The sequence below is a fragment of the Tamandua tetradactyla genome, chromosome 19 (genome assembly GCF_023851605.1).
Source record: "Tamandua tetradactyla isolate mTamTet1 chromosome 19, mTamTet1.pri, whole genome shotgun sequence".
Lineage (NCBI taxonomy): Eukaryota > Metazoa > Chordata > Mammalia > Pilosa > Myrmecophagidae > Tamandua > Tamandua tetradactyla.
Genome location: NC_135345.1, coordinates 27,283,032 through 27,290,738, shown reverse-complemented (window position 1 = coordinate 27,290,738; position 7,707 = coordinate 27,283,032). Strand labels below are relative to the sequence as shown.

Below are 7,707 nucleotides of genomic sequence, written 5' to 3'. Positions count from 1 at the left end.
TGTAGAGCAAAGACATCCACAACATGTTAGCACTTCCCTCCCTCAGCAAACCCAACAGATTGGCTTTTCAATAAGAGTTCAAATAAAAGTCTTGGATCTTTTCTTTGACTATCTTGGAGTGATGTATTCATCCCGTATCCAATCAAATAATGCCATGAATAGACTGCCCTGATTGGTTCTGCTCCATCATGGGAGCCAGAGGGTGGGGTCAGCTAGAAGACGTGGCACGTGATGAAAGAAGTTTCCCAAAGAGACAGTGGGGAAAATGGAAGTGTAGGTGACCCCAGACTTCACTGCCAAGTTGGAGACCGGGAAGATGACCGAGACTGACCCCAAGCCCTTGCAGATCTCACCTCAATGGTGCAGACACTCCCGCAACAGATGCAAGATACATTTCAGATTGTCTGACCAAATCATTGGAAGAATTGATGATATGAGTAGTCGCATTGATGATCTGGAGATAAACATTGCAGACCTCATGACACAAGCTGGGGTGGAAGAACTGGAAGGTGAAAACAAGATACCTGCTACGCAAGAGTTGAGGGTTGCTATTTACAATGAAACTGGAACACTATTTTTATACACCAAGAGAAGATTGAATGGCTTTTTGCAATTATTATGTGTACAGAGGTTTTATAGTATAAAGTAAGCATTCTTATCATATACTATTTTGTTAGTTTCCAGAGTGATTTTTTTCCCCATTTTCTTGAACATGGTAACTTCACATCTTGAACCTTCGTCAATAGTGCTATTCAATATTAAACACTAAAACTAGGCAGTTCCTACATAATATTGTCAAATATTTTAGTGAAGTCACCTTTTTTCTGGCATTCCTTTTGAAGTAGTTGCTGTTTGATAAAAATTGCAGTATAATTTAGACAAATAGTAAGTCCTTCGATTATGAATAGATTTTGGAAAGTTAGACATTTTGAAGAGCTTAGGGTTTTTAATTTCAGCACAAAGTGACTGTTGAACTTACACCAAATAGTAGGTTGGCAGTATTTTTCAATTGGCCAAAAAGGTTTAAAAATTGGTTATTGAAAAATATTTGGCTCTAATTTGTTAGTTTTTCTCCAGATCATCAATGTGATTCAAAATTCAGAATCAAACTGCAGATCTACTTCTGTTTTCTGAGATCCCTGAGTCAGATGCTAAAGTCAATGAAAAGTAACTGCTGCCGCTTTAGTGTGTTAGAATTGTTAAACACAGAAAATAACAGACTAGTCCAAAGGAATGGAATGTTAGAGTTTTGCATGAGATTCTAATACAGTAGAACCCTACAATGTTCATCTACACTGGTTACCACAAAAAAAAATCTGGCAGGATTCATAAATTCAATTACTCCATCTTTTCTTTGAGCTCCTCATGGATAAAGAAACAGAAAACGGAAAGAGACCACAGTAAATCCGTGCCAGTCACTTGGCTGAAAAATCACACTTGACTTTGTTGTAGTAGGATGATATTCTAGTCTGCTAGCGGCTGGGATGCAATATACCAGAAACAGAATGACTTTTAAAAAGAGGAATTTAGTAAGTTTCTAGTTTATGTTCTAAGGCTGTGAAAATGTCCAAATTAAAACAAGGTTATAGAAATCTCCAATCTAAGGCATCCAGGGAAAGATACCTTGGTTCAAGAAGGCCGATGATGTTCAGGGTTTCTCTCTCAACTGGAAAGGCACATGGTGAACATGGGGACATCTGCCACCTTTCTCTCCAGGCTTCTTGGTTCATGAAGCTCCCCTTGGGGCAATTTTTCTTCTTCATCTCCGAAGATCTCTGGCTGCTTGGGCTCTGTGGTTCTCATAGCTCTTTCCAAAATGATTCCTTTTAAAGGAGTCCAGTAAACTAATCATGACCCACCTAGAATGGATGAAGTCACATCTCCCTCTAATGTGTGTTAATACCCACAATTGGGCGCGTCACATCTCAGCGGAGATAATCTAATCAAGCTTCCAACCTAAAGTGCTGGATGGGGATTAAAAGAAACAGCTGCCTCTGCAAGATGGATCAGGATTAAAACATGGCTTTTCTAGGTTATATTATCCTTTCAAACAGGTACAGAATGATGTCTTAAGAATTACTGTTTTAAGAATTTCTTAGCTAACTTCCTTCAGAATAACAATTTAATTATTGATCATAGAAGCCCAGGGTAAAAATTCATATCACTCAAGAATGCATTGTTAGACATGCTAAGCCTAGAGGTTAGTATTGATGGCCTCAGAGGAGACTCAGGTCATTGTCACAGCAGAATGACCTTATATGACAAAAATTTGAAAAATTTAAAAAGTTGAGGAGTACTATAGTACTTGACAGAGGAAAATCCTTAATGAACGTGGTATTTTTTGTTTCCTATATCACCAGTCTTGATTGTTTGTCTTACAAGTATATAAAAATATTAAGAAATAATGTGTCCTATTTAAAAGTCTTATGGGAACAAAGAGTAAAGTCCTTCAATAATAAAATGGATTAATGGCTGGTATTCCTTAACTTCAGAAACAACTTTGAGTGGCCCAGTGGGTAGTACTACAAGGTCCTTATCGTCCGTATTGGACAAGGCCAGATGAACTGGGGGGAGGATGCTCTCAAGCCTAGCAAATGGCAAATGGAAATGATCTCACCTATTGCTGTTGTAAGAAGACTCTGGATTTAGTTGGGACCTGGCTTCTGTAAGTAATTGGGGAGGAAGATTTCCAAGGCAGTCTCTCCATCAAAAATGTCTGCCATGAATAAAGTTGCCTAAAATCCAGCCATTGAGAAAAAGGAGAGAGAGACAGAGACAGTGGGTACTGTGTGTGTGTGTGTGTGTGTGTGTGTGTGTGTGTGTGTGTGTGTGTGTGTGTATATAAAGAGTGGAGGATTGCTGGGGAGGTTAAACACCCATACACATAAGCGCATGTGCACGACAACCAAGAAACAAAAATGCATTCATCCCAAAATTTAAGAGTTTCCTTAGATGGTGGTCAGGCATGGCTAGGGACAGCATTAGCAGCTTTGAATTACTTAGGTCCCTTGTGGCTGCAAGTGACAGAAAATCCAATTAGGAATGGCTTAAACAATTGAGAATTTATTGACTCACATTACTGAAAAGTCCAGAGATAGTGAGTCTAAGTCCAGTGAGTCTAAGTCACCCAAGATCTGGCTTCTCAGTCTCTCTCTCTGGTTTGCCCGGTAATGGCTCATCTCCAGACTTCACACAAAGGCCCCTCACAACTCCACGCTCTCTTCCCGTGTGTAATCATTAGATTCCGTCGTCAAGCTGGTCATGATGGTGCCGAGTTGTTCTGTAGCTGTGGACTTTAGCATGTGAATTTCATCTATGGCTAGTTTTATCTGTGGTCAGCTAAGGGGCGTGCCTGACGCAAGGAGTGGGGCTTGAAAGGAGAAGTCAGAAGAAAGAGAAACTGTTCAGCACAGCTCAGAGCTCAGAGCTGGCTCAGATCCATACATTCAGAGATGCTACCTGCCTTTCTTCCGAAGAACTATAGATTTATAACTAAATAAATCCCCTTTATAAAAGCCAAATCCATCTCTGGTGTATTGCATTCTGGCAGTGTTAGCAAACTGAAACACCATGGTAGGCAAATTGTTCTGGCAATTTCATACCTCACATCCTCACACCTCATCCTCCAGAGAAAGAGAACCTCTATTAATATTTTCCACCCAAGTCTTGTGATCAGCGCCTTTCTCATTGGTCCAGAAGCTGATCAGTGACAAATCAATTTGCCTGAAGAATGGGCTTTAAGCCAATCACAGTCCATCCCTGGGGCCGAGAGTGGGGTTAGTCCCACCTGGAACACATAAAGGAGAATGGAAGAGGGGTGTATTATTCCCCAGGAAAATCTAGGTGGGAAAGAGAAGAATCCATGCTGGAGCAGAGACAGGCAAATGTCTATCTACCACAGCTCTATAGGAATCTTGTTTAACACTCCCTAGTTGCCCATTTTTTTAAGGGGAAATGCTTATTAAAACCATTTCCTGACTGTGGCTCAGTGTATCCTAGGTGTTTCAAATTATTGGTAGATTTATATGGCTAAATTAACAGGCATACATTTAACACAGGACCTTTCACATGGTTATGCTGTCATTAAGAGGGGTAGAAACAATTATGGCATCACATCAACTACAGCCCACAGGCTGTAATAATCTGAAAACAGGGTTTTTGGTGTGTTTTTTTTTTTTTTAAGATGTATTTTCATGAAACTCTGTTTAGAGAAACATATGGGACTTTTGAAATGTCAGCACACTGGGAGGGAGGCAGGAAGTGTAAAGAGTTTTGTACTCCTGTCTCTTTTATTTACAGTGTGGGTTAAAAGTCCTCCTGAGTTAGGAAGAAAAACAAACAAAATGATCCAGGCCTGCTCTGGGTGACATCTGTGCACAAGAACAGTAACTAGCTTTTGGTTGTGAAGGGATTTCAGTAGATGGCACAAGCTAGGAATGAGGCATTTTCTTTTAACCCCCAGAAGGAAGTTTGCACGAATCCTTTCAGAGCCTGCCTCTTCTGTGATAAATAAATGCATCCCTGCCAGAGAGAACAAGAAAACCTCAGCAACTGACAGCTTAAGAGGAAAACTCATCGAGGCTAATGTCATTGCAAATGCAGGACAGCTTTGAAGGTTATGTGATTAAAATGCTCTGTGCATTCAACAGCAGGGGTTGGCATATGATGTGACTAACTGATCTGTTTTCTTATGTGGCAACTGCTGCAGAAAAATTCCCCATCTTGTCTCACATGAGTCAACAGAATTCTGCAAAAGTGTCATAAAATGCCAGGGGAAACATTTCTGTCACCAGGGCCCAGGGGTTGGTGATTGTGGACATGGAAAAAGAAGGGCCATGGAGAGAAGTGGTTCACCTGGCCACCAGCGGTCCACCTCCCAGTAACATAAAGAATAGGACCCAGCTGGCCAGGGCATAATAAGCACAGGAGGACAGGGACTTCCAGCACAACCCAGTGAACGCTACCATGGCTTCATGACCTCCACCAGGCTCACAGAACATTCCAGCAATTTGATGACTTTTCAGGGATCAGCATTAGCAGGCAGTAAACGGAGATTTTGTTTGTCTAAACTCTGGTTCTTGCCTAGATTATTTTTATCTGCTGGGTTCTCTAGGTCCTCTGAGGCTCCAGGGACCCGTGAACATGGGTGGTCCTGAAAGAAAACAATTTTGGCTCTGAGGCACACAGGGAACACTGCAAAATCCAAATTAGTAAGTGTTTAAGCAGATGCCCACAAAGCATAGAATTATACCAATTTCATTAACTGTTGAATTTATTAGTATAAAAATTTCATTACACTTGAAAACCATTTTAAGGTTAGGTTTTTTTTTTTCACTTGAAGAGAATTCCCAAGTGTACATGATGACTTCTGAAAATCAGAGCCAATTATAAATTAAATGAGTTGTCCACTGCCAAGTAATTTCAAAAAGCAAAATTATAATGTCCCTTAAATTTTTTTTCTCAGCCAAAATTCTGTTTAATGTGGAAGGTGGATGCTTTTAAATATATTTGCCTGAGATGGTGGATGGCATCTTCCAAAGAAAGGACGGCTAGGACACAAAGACTTTTCAGACAGCCTGGAACCTGTCAATGTTTATTCATGTGCATGCTTAAACTGCAGGCAAGGTCCTGCCTTGCACACAATACATTAGGACACACGCAACCTTGTACAAAATGCAGACCAGGGGCGAAAGGCATGCAGAATCCTGCATGCTGGTTCTTATTCATTTAGTAGCTAGCCAACAGATATTTATCTGTCTAGTATAATCCAGGCAATGTACTGGGTGCTGAAAATATGACCATAAAAAAACAAATAAAATCCCTGCACTTATGGGGCTTTCAATCAAATGGGGGCAAAGACTACCACCAAATAAACTAAACATATAATATGTTAGATGGTGGGAAGTGCTAAAGAGGAAAATAGAGCAGAGAGTGTTGAAAGTGGTGATTTTAGACATAGCTACTAAGGAAGGCCTTGCTGAGAAGACGTTGCTTAAGCAAAGAGCTGAAAGAGGTGGGAAAGAAAACCTTGCAGAAATCTGAGTGACAAACATTCCAGCTGGAGGGAACAGCAAGTACAGATGCCTTGAGGCATGAAATGTTTGGGTGGTTGGAGAAACAGTTGCAGAGGAGACAGTGAGGCTGGGATGAGTACTTGATGAGGTCAGGATGGTGTCCTGGAGCCAGAATGCATTAGGCCTTGAGGGCCACTGTAAAGACTTTGGGCTTCATTCTGAGTGAAACAAGAAGTCATTGGAGCAAAATGGGCAAGGATATGATTCATATGGTAACAAGATCATTGCCACTGCAGTGCTGGCACAGACTGACGGAGAACGAGAGCAGAAGCAAAAAACTCAGTCAGTCATTGCTATGGCTATTGCAATCATCCAGGCAAGAGACGATGGTGCCGTGGACTGGGGTGGGTGGTGGATATGATGAGAAGTGAGGAGAAGCTGGGAACATTCCGTGATTGATGGTAGATGCTTCCCTTCCTCTCTTCACCATTCCCGACTCCGCTGGGGCGACAGAAGCAAAACCACCCCAGGGCTTGTATGGGTGCTCCAGAGACCACCTTCCAGTTATTCCCCATAGCAGAGAGTCTATCCAAGCCACCTGGTCCTGCCCCCACCCCCAACACCCTCCCCACTCCCTGCACCACTGAACCCGGGGTCAGAGAGGGGAACCAGACACCCAAAGTTGAAGCAAGCTGCTCACAAACACTAAGGAAAAACACCCAGTTACTCTTTCATGTTAAGACCCAGTTTACCACTGGGGATTTCTTCTGTCCTTGCATCCGGCAGAAACCCTGGGAGATCACAACCTGTCCTTGATGGCTGAGTACTGGTCTCCCTGGCATCCGTTTCTTCGGGGATGCCACAGCCTTTGTTCCCAGAAACTCAGCTGATTTTTCTGCATATGTACTAATCCTTGGGCTTTACCTTAAAAAGAGCCTGACATCAAGAAGGACACACTTTTCACGGGATGGCCTCACAGTGCTGTTTCCATCTGAGCCTGGGGCTTCCAGGCAGCTGCTGGGCTTTTATGACAAGGCTGGTGTTGGGGCAGGGTTCAAAACAAATTTTAATAGCATAAACATGCTGCACGCCTGGTTGAAAAAAAAATACTCATAGAATACAGAATTTTTTAAATGTAAAAATTCCTATTCTCTAGGTGAAACTAACAGAAATACTTGATCTACATCCCCCTGGATTCTAGAAGCTTATTGAAAACAGGTGGATTGCTGGGTCCTCTTCAACCTACTCTCCACCCCCACCCCCATCACCATCCCAAGGCTTGGGAGCAGAGAATTGTAACAGTTTGCAATTTAATAAGCTCAACCAGGTGACTCTTATGGACTCTAAAGTCTAAAAAACCTATTGCCTTTGGACTTCCTATCAATACAAAAATATGCATGTATATAGCATATACTTTTTGTTTTAGTTTGCTAAAGTTGCCAGAATGCAACACTCCAGAGATGGATTGGCTTTTAATAAGGGGATCTATTTAGTTACAAATTTATAATTCTTCAGAGGAAAGACAGCTAGCTCTCATCTGAGCTTCTCTGCTACATGGGAAGGCGCACAGCAACATCTGTTGCCCTCTCTCCTGGCTTCTGGGTTCCAGGATCTTCCTCAGGGCAATTCCTTTCAGCATCTCCAAAGGTCTGGGCTGAGCTGTAAGTGCTAAGATAAGGTGTGCTGAGCGCTG

General features: G+C 42.0%; 1 pseudogene; it reads left to right on the top strand.

The window, feature by feature from the left end:
* The first annotated feature begins 316 nt into the window (after positions 1-316).
* LOC143663354 (heat shock factor-binding protein 1 pseudogene) lies at positions 317-649 on the top strand (annotated as a pseudogene).
* Positions 650-7,707: the final 7,058 nt, after the last annotated feature.